The sequence below is a fragment of the Sminthopsis crassicaudata genome, chromosome 3 (assembly GCF_048593235.1).
Source record: "Sminthopsis crassicaudata isolate SCR6 chromosome 3, ASM4859323v1, whole genome shotgun sequence".
Taxonomy (NCBI): domain Eukaryota; kingdom Metazoa; phylum Chordata; class Mammalia; order Dasyuromorphia; family Dasyuridae; genus Sminthopsis; species Sminthopsis crassicaudata.
This window is the reverse complement of record NC_133619.1, coordinates 100,928,759-100,942,059: the sequence shown is the minus strand read 5'-3', so window position 1 is coordinate 100,942,059 and position 13,301 is coordinate 100,928,759.

Sequence of the window (13,301 nt, the reverse complement as noted above, 5' to 3'; positions counted from 1 at the left end):
ACTGAATCTTTTCTATTTGGTTTGCTTTTAGGAAGATTTTGAAGATCCCCTGGAAAGATAAGATACCAGATACTAAGATCCTTTCTTGAACTAAACAGACAAGCATTGAAACTCTACTACTCAGAGAGCAACTCCTTTGAGCTTGACACATTGTTTGAATGCCTCACGTACCTTGCCCTCATCAGATAACGAGCTGTACTCCATTCAAAGCAGAATTGAAGTAGCTTGAAAGAAACATAAGATTTGAAAATTAAGAGAATCTATCCTAAATGCTCACATGAATAATTTGCAGTTGACCTGTGATAGAGCATTGGAAACTCATACTGGTCTGATCAACTATAGTCAAACACAATATAACTTTATTCTAACATAAAGATGTCATTTTGGTACTTTTTGAGAACGAAAGATAACAAGCAAGTGTGTGATGTGTGTTTATGTATGTATGTTTGTGTGTATGCACAAAGAGAATTATCACAATGTCTTGCTTGGTAAATATCATAAGATTTGAAAATTAAGAGAATCTATCCTAAATGCTCACATGAATAATTTGCAGTTGACCTGTGATAGAGCATTGGAAACTCATACTGGTCTGATCAACTATAGTCAAACACAATGTAACTTTATTCTAACATAAAGATGTCATTTTGGTACTTTTTGAGAACGAAAGATAACAAGCAAGTGTGTGATGTGTGTTTATGTATGTATGTTTGTGTGTATGCACAAAGAGAATTATCACAATGTCTTGCTTGGTAAATATCATTTGAATTATAAGTATCAGGAGTTAAGAGTACTCACAAGAATAACATCATGAATCTTTCATCATTTTAAAGTAAATTTATAGTGCAAGCCAGTTGCACCTCAGTAGGACCAAGTATACCCTTCAAAATTGTACACAGATCATCAAATATTTATATAAACTATGAATATTTGAAATAGTCATATTACAAATCTCCAAGGAACAATATCACTCAGGCAATGCAATGGTGTCTATTGAATAAACAAAAATCGACCATATAGGATCAGTCTCACTATCTTATTTGTACCCAGACAAATAAAATTAAATTGCATGTACAAATATATGGAGGGAATAAAGCTTTACTAGGAAATAAAATGCTCAAAAACTCCACAACTACAAAATGAATTGAACTGGAAAACTCTGAAAAGGACCTTGGAGTAATAATGAATCTTCTCTAAAGCTGTCTAGACAGTTCAAAAAATCACAGAAAAAGTCAACAGAATGGTTGGCTGTATTGGTATAATAAAATATTATAATTTTCAAAGATTCTTAATGAGATTCTACTATTTTCTACCAATAATAAATAGAATTTTATACTCGATGTCTTTACATTATTTTTAGATATAACATTAAACAGAATTAGAGGACAAGTTGATTAAAAATCTGAAGGATTACATGAACACTACTATATAAAAAAGAAATTTAGCATATTGAAAATGTTGAAGATGTGATTAAAAGAATATAAAATTTTAAAGAAGATATTTCTATTAGTACAGTTTTGGTCAGTATAATAAGGTTAATAAATAAATAATCCAGATGAACATTCAAGAAGTAAGTCAATTGTTTCAAACTAGAAAATGAGAAGGACATTGCACTCCCACGTTCTTCAGGTAGTATTTATGTGGAATTGCCTACAAAAGCAGTCTGCCGAATCAAAAATAAAGTGAATATGTTAAATCATATGGCTATTAGGTCAGAAAGAACAAATTCCCTTTGAAAAGAAAAACCTTGACCAGGCAAATGTGATTTTTAACATTTCTTCTCCTCTCTACTTTTCTCTAGTGAAAAAAAAAAATCTTTCCCCACCTCCAACCCATCCTTCTTTCTCTCACCCACACACATAACAGCACACGTTCCTCTAACATAAAAGGTTTATATTGGTGCTGAATACTAGATTTAAGACTATAGCAATTTTATAAACCCTCATACTGTGTGCATACATATGAAACTCACTTTTGGATAGGGGAATACAAAGAAATTTCATTAACCTGATGTGACACAGCGTTACCCACTTTCCAAATTTACTCAATATTTGATTCCACCGGGATACAACAATCTGTTCCTCATTTTTTATTTACTGAAAATAATCTTTAATGGCTTTTGTCTACAGACTCATGAACTTCAAAGGAAGCTCTTCCTTAGATGTGTAAGAGGGGATAGTTTTCCAGACTCCAGAGCAGAAGTGAAAGAAAACAAAGCTTAGTAAATAGAATGTTGTAGAGACTATTGGGCAACTATGTGAGATAGTAAATATCACTGGAATCAGGAAGACTCATCTTTCTGAGTTCAAATGTGACTTGAAAAACCTATGACCTTGGGCAAGTCACTTAATCCTATATGCTACACATCTCTAAAAGAAGCTGGAGAAGGAAATGGAAAACAATTACAGTATCTTTTCCAAGTAAGTTCCAAGTGGGAAGAGCTGGACAGAACTGAAAAGTGATTCAACATCATCATCATCATCATCATCATCATCATCATCATCACCATCACCATCATCATCAATTACAATGACTATTACAAATCTTAGTGATATAAAGCATGCAGCTTGTTAGAATTACTAAATTCATGCCCACACACATATACATAGACATGCATATATGTATATTTTCATGAATATACATGTGCAAAAATACTGCTAATTTAGGTAATAAAGCACTGCTAGCATATATAAAGGAAGTAGCTAGATGACTCTCTGAAAAGACCAGTATTCTATTAAATAGAGGTATCAAAAAGAGAGGAAAAAATATCTGTGAAGCAGGTTGTAGAAAACCCATAGAGGGTCTGTGTAACAATGAAGGCAACTTTGAATTAGATCCTGAAATGCATTAGAAATGGATTCCACAAAAGCATTTGTAGATATGTTGATATCCAATTTTTTAAATTCATAAGCTCAGGTCAATATCATTCAGACAAGCAGGGAAGTAGGTCAATATTTGCAAAGAAAATTAAAATATCCCATCCCATCCCAGACTTTATGGGCATCCATAAGTCTTTTATAATACAATATATATTTACATTTTTTTTTACATTCTAACTATTCAAGGGGAAAAAGAATTGCTGTGCACTTTCACTTGAAATTTCCAACATTATCCTTGAAACAATAAATATTTACCACTTGTAATAAAAAAAAAAAAAAGTCAAGCATACAAACATTCTGTTTAAATGTTCTTTCATTCCGCTACCTGCACAATTCCCTGGACAATTCTTGACTATGCTAAAGTAGCAAGAGTTTCAAATTTCATATATTTCCTCAATATACAATCAAAAATTCCTTACTTTGTCCTTTCATTTTGGAATCAAAAAGTATTGCAGAAAAGGTAGTTTCTGTGCACAATATTTGTTTGTTTTTTAATCAAATATTTCCTGGAACTTTTCTTATTGAATTACTTTGCAAATGTTTTTTAAAATAGTCATGGAACTAATTGTTTGGCTGTTACAGATTAAATTAAGAAACTATTTAATTAATGCTTCATCCTGTTGTATATATGCTCTCAGGCTGAGTTCTGAATGACCAGTTTTTCATTACAACCATGTCCCTGCCTTTTCCTTTATAGCAGATGTCTATAATCAGAGCAAGTGGTCAGTAGAACCATTCAAGAACAATTCAAGTATATAAGATCTTAGAGTTTTCAGTCTGAAAATATGTGGTCATTATGTTCTAAATAATTAGCTGAGTATTTGGTCTAGTTATCTTTCTATTGTTAAATGCATATATCTGTCTGTTCCTTTTACCATTTTTCTTGTCGCAGATTTTTGTGATAGGCATCTTTATTTGTGAAAGGTTACCTGCTCCAATGACTGGGAATGCAAATGGTTGGGTAATGAGTGTCCCAGATGAGATTTAGGGATATAGATCCTTATTTATATGTTGAATAGGCTCATTAGACTCCAGGTTGTGATCAAATCATTAATAACCAGACAGATTTATTCTAGAAATTTCACAAATTATCATCATACCTAAGAAGATAGTTTTAAATTCAACATTACATAAATATTTTTTCAAAACATGATCAGGTATTGATCATATTCAAAGGGAAAAAAAGATAGAGTCCACTGTTCTCAGAATCCCCCCAAACAATGGGAACAGCTTTAAGATGTCTCACTACAACCAAGTAAAACTCACTTATCTAAGAAATTTCACTTAACACATAACAAATTTGTAGATCCTAAATAAACCCATTTCTTGTTGTAAAGTATAAACACCCAAACAAGTTCTTTTCCCAGGGCTGACAAGATGGTTTTGAGAAACATAGCAAGCTTTCAAATTAAGAGGAATCAAAAGAGATCCCAGAGAAGAGGCTAAGTTTGATGTTTCTGTTTACCCCAACTATCTTCCAAACCCAATTAATTCTCCTTCCCACCAAACATTCCTAATTGCCCCTGTGCAAAGTCAATTTTAGAGGTGATAAATTGTCCTTAATAGTTCATTTTTGAGGTTCTCCACAAAACCTTTAACCCTGATGTTACAGTCCCTCCCTTTTCAGGCTCTGGACTGCAGTCTCAGTCATCATTAACATCTGATAAGATCCTTCTCACTTTGCTCCTCCCAGAACTCAGTAAGTATCCAGTCTCCTGGAATTTAAAATCCAAAGGTGTTGTCTGAACATGGGTGACTGAGAAAAAGACACTGCCATTATATACTTCCTTGATGTAGAAGGCCACAGATAGTGGGGGAACTCTGGGTAAGGTATAAAAACTTTCAGGCCAGAGGGAACTTAACGCTAAAGAAAAAGGTCTGGTGTGGGAGTGCAGACAGGAGGAAAAAATGTATTTTTATCAAAGATAATCATATACCTGCGGCTTTAGTCTATAGCATAACTTGTTATTGAAAATTTCCAAGTTATAATTAGGACTTAGGTCAAGGTCATATTCTTAGTAGAGGTCTTCACTTAGTTCAGTCCATTCATTGTCAATTCTTAGAATACAACACTGCTGTGAGAAATACTGAAAAGCTAGGTTTCCATGGAATGTTGCAAGCTTCAAGGTAATGTAAGAGAATAATTACTACTGACCAATGGATTTTTAGAATGTGAGAAATTAAGGAAGGTTAAGTTTCAGCAGAATAATTAAATTTCAATCTCTCAGAAGCCTTGAGCAAATAAAGAATTGGGGAGCTAGGAAACACAGGTAGATTCAGCCAATTAGAAAAAAAAAATATGGTTTTATCCTACAGATTATACCTAATTGAATAGTAAGCAACAGATCTTTAGAAAAGTTTCTGTAATTTTTGAATGTGGGAGGTATGACAAGAAAGGGGGAACATGTTTATACATATTGAAGGGAAAACATCAGATTATGGACATAACAGAAAGCTTGTAACCAAGAAGGGAAGAGACTAATCCGTTCTCTGAAGAGGGGACTAACAAGTATAAAACTTCTCTCACTGTTGTGCTTAGTGGAGCTTCTTTTTGGCCAGAAATACTAAAATGATTCCTTAAGATTCTTCTTTAATTTCTTCTCAAGTGTCAAGTGAATTTCTAATAGTGATATTCTGATATTAATTTTAAGAAAAACTGCATAAATACAAAACAATAACTTAAGATGATGTCTTTCAAAATAAGTACTTAATGCCATTTTTTTTCTTTTTTATTGTAGTAAATTTATTTATTTTTAATACACAATGCTTTATGAATCATGTTGGGAGAGAAAGAATCAGGGCAAAAGGAAAAAAAAACATGGAGGTATAAAAAAAATAAAACAGAAAAAAGAAGTGAACATAGCATGTTTGAACATTAAGTTCCTAATATGATAAAGAGTGTATCATTGACTAGTATTCTTTGTCTCCCGATGGATTAAAATGTAATTCCAGATATCCAGCAAATAGGCAAAAGGGCCTGGAAGGGGAGGCATATTGCTTTGAATCACTGAACCTCTGAGAAGAACACAACCTTTCATAATTGATCATCACACATTCTTGCTATTATCATGTAAAATACCTGGTTTTGCATTTCTTATAGAACAACAATATGCCATAGCATTCATATGCTATTACTTATTCAGCCATTCTCCAACTGATAGACATCCATTCACTTTCCAGTTTTTTGCCACTACAAAAAGAGCTGCCACAAACATTTTTTCACATGAGAATCCCTTTCCATTTTTAAAGATCGTATTGCTATATAGGCCCAATAGAATCACTGCTGGATCAAAGAATATTTGCACTTTAATAATTTTTGAACATAGTTCCAAATTGCTCTACAAAATATCTGGATCCATTCACAATTCCACCAATAATGTATCTGTGTTCCAGTCTTCCCACGTCCCTTCCAACATTTGTCATTATCTTTTCCTATTATCTTACCAATCTCAGAGGTGTGTAGGGGTACCTCAGGGTTGTCTTAATTTGCATTCCTCTGATCATGTGATTTAGAGTACTTTTTCATATGACTAGAAATGGTTTCAGTTTCTTCATCTAAAAAATGTCTATTCATATCCTTTGACCATTTATCAAGTGGAGAAGGGCTTGAATTCTTATAGGTGTGAGGCAATTCTTTATATATTTTAGAAATGAAGCCTTTATAAAAACCATTGAATGTAAAAAATTTCTCAGTTTATTGATTCCCTTCTAATCTTGCCTGCATTGGGTTTGTTTGCATAGAAAATTTTTAACTTAACATAATCAAAATTACCTCTTTTGTGTTCAGTAATGATCTCTAGTTCTTCTTTGACCCCAAATTCCTCCCTTCTCTACATATCTGAGAGATAAACTATCCTTTGTTGTTCTAATTTGCTTCTAATATCCCTCTTTATGTATTTTGGGTACTGATAAAAGCCTCATTCATAAAATATATGGAGAAATATCTCAAATTTATAAGAATTCAAGCCATTCTCTGATTGATAAAAAGTCAAAGGATATGAACATATAATGTTTAGATGAAGAAATTAGAATCATTAAAAATAATAATAAAACTATATTACACTTCTCTAAATCACTATTGTTTAGAGAAATGCAATTTAAAATAACTCTCAAACACCATCTCACACCTCCCATATTGGCTTAAGATGACAGGAAAAGATAATGATAAATGTTGAAAGGGATGTGGGAAAATTGGAATACAAATGCATTCTTGGTGGTGTTGTGAAATGATCCAATCATTCTGTAAAGCATTTTAGATCTATGCCCAAAAGGCTATCATACTGTGCATACCCTTTTTTCCCCCAGAATTGTCACTATTGAATCTGTATCACAAAGAGATTATAAAAGGGGACAGTACCCACTTATGCAAAAAATGTTTGTAGCAGCCCTTTTTATAGTGGCAAGGAATTGGAAATTGAACAAATGCCTATGAATTGAGAAATAGCTGAATTAGTTATGGTATATGAAGGTAATGGAATATTATATTGTTCTTAAATAAATGATGAGCAAGTTGATTTCAGAACAGCCTGGAAAGGCTTACATTAATTGATGCTGAGTGAAATGAACAAAACTAGGAAACCTTGTATGAAGTAACACCATGATTGTGTGATGATCTATCATGATAGACGTAGTATCTTTTCACCAATGTTATAATCCAAGACAATTCCAATAGATTTTAAATAAAAAAATATCATAAGCATCCAGAGAGACAGAATGTGCATGAAAGCATATGTAATATTTTCACCTTTTTCCCCTTTTCTTTGTAATTTAGTCTACTTTTTCTTGCATAATGACAAATATGAAAATATATTTCAAATTATCATACATATTTAACCTATTAAGATTGCTTGTGGTCTTGGAGAGAGGAGAGATAAGGGAGGGAGAGAGGAAAAAAACATGAAATACACAATCTTACAAAAATGAATGCTGATAACTATCTTTTTTTTCCCCTGATGTAGTTGCACAGGGTCACACAGCTAGGAGGTGTTCAGTGTCTGAGATCAGATTTGAACTCAGATCCTCCTGATTTCAAGGATGATGTTGTATTCATAGCACCACCTAGTTGCCCTGACAAATATCTTTATATGTATTTAAAAATAAAATATTGAGGGAGAAAAAACTTACCTTCATTAAAGAAAATAAAATATTCAATGTCAAATTATATATATATATACATACATAAATACATATATACATATACATGTATGTATTTCAGATGAAAATATATTTTGTATACATATGAATATATCTCTGTGTGTATTCCTTTAGTGCAATATCACATAGGTCCATTCTCATTTAAAAATTCTGAGGAAAGTAAATTTGAAACTGGAAGTAAGAAAGGCAATGCCAAGCAATTTTGCTATTTTCTAGATTTTTGAATAATTATTAGAAAAATGCTTGGAATACCAAAAAAGGTTTTCCCTGACTTTGAATATGACTTTCATGAAGCAGACAAAGACACAGGAAATCACATGGGTAAAGAAAATACTGATTAAAAAATAATATAGAGACATACTAATAGCAAAAAGGAGCAACAAGATTTTCCACAGTAAAACTCCCAATTGGCTTTGAAATTCAATTATAAATTCAATAGAAAAATGAGAGTGTGAAATCTTTGTAGAATTATCCTGGAAATCAAGGTGATAGAACATAAAATTAAGAAAATAAGTCAATTTTTATACTGAACAATTAATAAACTAATTTATATTGAAAATGATTGATAATGAATGATCCCTTAAACTATGTTTTCCACGAAGTAGATACTAATGTCTTATGTCCAATAATAAGTAAGTAAACCATTAAGCATATTTTCCCTCATCCTAGATCTCATTCAGATTACTATATCTTATTCACTAAGAATTTCCTGGGTGTTACAATATTTTTATAACTAATCACTAAAATTATCTGGTATTTACACTTAAAATTATAGAAAGTAAATCATGAGTCTTGCTATTCTTGTTGTTTATTTTTGTTCTAGAGAAGATATAGTTAGTTTTGAGAAAATATTTTTCACAATATAAATTAATGATTTATGCTTTTTTATCCAAAGTTTATAATGGAATTCAACAAAAATTTACTGCTTCACAGTCATTGTCCTAGAGATACAAAGCCAACAATGGAAGAAATACCTGCTTTTTAAGAAGAGGTATTATGGTGCCATGGAAAAGAAACCTAATTCTTGAATCACATAGTATTCCCACACCTCCACACACATATTAATAATTGCCTTTGGAATCTTGGGCAACTCCTATAATCTTTCTCAGCCTAGATTTCCTTTCATATAAAATACAAGTTAAACTATGGGGAATAAACAGATCATATCAATTGAATTGTGCGAGTCAAATTATAATTTTTTGTATTATGAGGGAATCTTATACTTATCAAATTAAAACTAATTGAATTATTTGATAAAAATTCATAGGCACTTATATGTATGTATGCATACATGTTAGAAATGCCTTTTCCATATATATCTAATATTATCTAATATATCTAATATCTAATATTAAATTGATTTTCTTATACTATACTGCAAAAAAAGAGATATGACTTTTGATTCCTGAGACTTGAATTCATCCAGGATTTGGCATTTTCTATCAATGTGATCTTAGACAAGTCACTATCATTTTCTGTGTTGATTTAGTCATCTGTAAAACTGTTTGTTGATACATTAATAGTAATATTAATACCAAATCCTTAATATTATCTTTTATATATGCTTGGAATAATAATGTGATACTATATCATATAATTGATATAAAAAGTTTTTGTTAAATCTGGAAGAAATGTGTAAATTATTCATTTCAGTATTAACAATTATATTGATAATTAATTTTTCAAATTAGCTTTTCAAATGTAAATCCTTTACTTAAAATTTTATAAACACATTAGGATGGATACAACTCATTTTCTTGTTCAGGAAAATAGAACATTTCTAGCAGATTTAGGTGATGCCAGAGGGTAAATTATTATTTACTAGGTGATGTTGGAAGACATCTGGCAGTTTGGTAATAGCTTGAAAATATTATTGCTTTGCTATGTGCAGGTGGTACTATCATTGCTAGAAGTAGGAAGGGTCTCCTACTTAAAGAAGAGATTTTGTAGATAAAAATATAAAAATTTTATTATAAGTGTATAGTTCCTAGGGTCCTATAAATTTTTGATACATGATTGAATATGTTTGATTATTACATTCTTTCTTGTATTGCAAAGATTGGTATTACGGAGATAATTGTATTCTGGCTATTTCTATTAGAATGAAAATCTTTTTCTTACAATTAAGATATGACATCAAAATTGTTATTCTAATTCAACTACGTGCTTATGAAATTTTACTTTCAAATTCCAGAAATATCCTGTTAAATACTTGTAGGGTAGTATTATAATGTTTTTAAAAATAAAATCTGTATAAGTCCATTATAAGTAAATATTTTCATTTTCATTAAGTTTTTCTATAAATATGTAACTAAACCAAGGAACATAACTAAGCAGCCTCTGCTCAACATTTGGGCTTGGGCTCCTCTTGAGGATCTCAATCTATAAAACTTGTTAGGAGTATGCTCTTTATTATAATTACAGGAATAGGAACAATGACATCAGTTCAATTAGACAAGAATTTACTAATTTACTAATTTACAAAGAGTAAATTAATTTAGAGGGTATGATGTAAGATAACAAGAATGAAAAAAAAATTGACACTTCCCTCCCCAAAACTTATTAATAGAAAATAGTGCCAGAAATACTATGAAACGGAAAGAAAAAACAGGCAATATGAAATAAACTGTGTGAATTTTAAATTATTTACACTATGTTTTCATATTACTGATATCTTGGCTAACTACGGTTGAAAACACTCTCTTCATAACCTTTCACCACTTAAAAATTGTAATTTACTCTTTTTTATAAATTTTGAATCAATTTCCTGAAAAAATTTTCAAGAATTTAATTTAAATAAGACTTTTTATTATAAACTCTTGTTCAACATTGCTTTTCTGCCATATCTTAATACTATTCTTCTGAACTAATGAAAAATGACTTTATCTGTGTTGAAACTTTTTTTTAATTTATGTAATCTGAAATTTCTGCTATGATTTCTGAAACATCCTATCTCCTTTTTGTGAAAAGCTGGTTTGATTAGAGTTCATGACATAAAAGAATGATAAAATTGAAAATGATATATTGAAGCCATATTTTGAAAAATTAAAGCACAGATAAGAATCTAGGATTTCATTTGGTAGAACTTTGTATCTATGTATGGTATACCATATATACATATATATATATATATATATATATATATATATATATATATATATATATATATTTGTGTGTATGTATGCGGGGAGAGAGAGAGAGAGAGAGAGAGAGAGAGAGAGAGAGAGAGAGAGAGAGAGAGAGAGAGGTGAGAGAGAGCTATGGAATAAGATTAGTGTGTCGGGAGTTAATATAAAGGATTTGAAGGGAAGAGACTAGATGAAGGAAACTATAGCAGGTTATTTCAAAAGCTTGGGTGAGAGGTAATTTCATTTGAAGATCTAGCAACGGAAATAGAAAAAAGAGAAAAAGCATCATATCATCATAGATAATTAAGGGGTCTAACTGGACTTCTGTTCTGAAGTAACAGAGTGGTTAATTCCTTGAGTAAGGTCATACAGCAAATAAGAAACAGGACCAATATTCTAATCCAAGTCCAGTGACTTCAGATTCAACACTCTCCTCACAAAACCATTATTTTACCATTTGACTGCTGATATATATTATAATATATTTATGTTAAATTATATTGTTATATATAATATAATATATAACATATAATATATAGCATATATAATATATATTATATACTATATTATTATTATATTTTATTATATATTATTATATATTAATATATATTAAATGCATCTATTATATATTGATATTAAATTATATATATATATATATATATATATATGTCAGCAGTCAAATAGTAATATAATGGTGTTGTGTAGAAAATGTTGAATCTGAAATCACTGCACTTGGATTAGAATATTGGTCCTGTTTCTTATTTGATATATATATATATATATATATATATATATATATATATATATATATATATATATATATATATATATATATATATATATATATATATATATATATATATATATATATATATATATATATATATATACACATATATATATATATATATATGTATATATATATATATGTATGTATATCTATATATCTATGTATATATGTATGTATATCTATATATCTATATATATGTTTGTGTGTGTGTTCATGCATATAAACATGTGCACACACACATATATAAATATACATGCATACATGTGCATATAAATTCTATATACATGAGTGCATAATAATGTATATGTGACTCTTTGTGTTTTTGCACATTTCATTGCATCTCATGTTTCTCTGTTTCTTCATCACTTTTTTACAGTTTCACCATTAGAGGTTTTGTGTGTATGTGTGTGTGTGTGTGTGTGTGTGTGTCACATTTTGAGAATGTAATAATGTTCCTCAGTTTCCCTATTCCAGATGGTATTAAATATAATATGCCATTAATATATCAGTATAAGTTTACTTTATTGTACAGTGATAGTTGGTGATTATCAACCCAACCCTGAGAAAAAGAAGCATGCCATAGTAAAATTATATTGATGAATAATGGGCTTTATAGGAAAGAGTTCTGAAGACATTAGAGTTGGAGGACCTGGTTTCCAATATTTACTGTTATTTATTACTAATGTGATCTTGGGTTATTCTTTTAACAACTTTAGGCCTCAGTTTCTTTATTTGAAATATAAGGCAGTTAGATTTAATGACCTCTAAGATTTCATATTAAGTGAACTTCACAATTTTAATATTTTATAAAATATTTTATAAATATAAATATTATTTAAAATATTTTATTTAAAATATAAATATTTTATAAAAACTGTTAAATGGATCTCTGTGGTGGAAAGGAGATTTTGCTTTGTCTTTGTACTGTGGCCCTGTCTTAGAGGGGACTACTTGTGGAAGATGCCAACATGATAGGTGAAGAGATTAAAAGAAAAAATTCATTTTTTTTTGGTTTAAAATTAGTCTTTTACAATCCTTACATATAGATGGTTTTTTAGATCAATCATTTGTAGGAATATCAGTCTACATGTTTCTCTATTGCAAATCAGTTTAGAATATCTATTTTACCTACATTATTTTATAATGTGCTAAACTGACTCTGCAAGTGGTTTATAGTAATTTGCATGTTTTCCCATGTGTGTTTCAAAAATGTAGCCATCAGCATATATACATAAGAATAGCCTGTACAATAATTAACTTAGAAATGATTGTTGAGCACTTTCCAAAAATGAGATCCTTTATAAATTAATAATGATGGTGTTACTAAGTGGCTGGTGATGATTAACTGTGTGA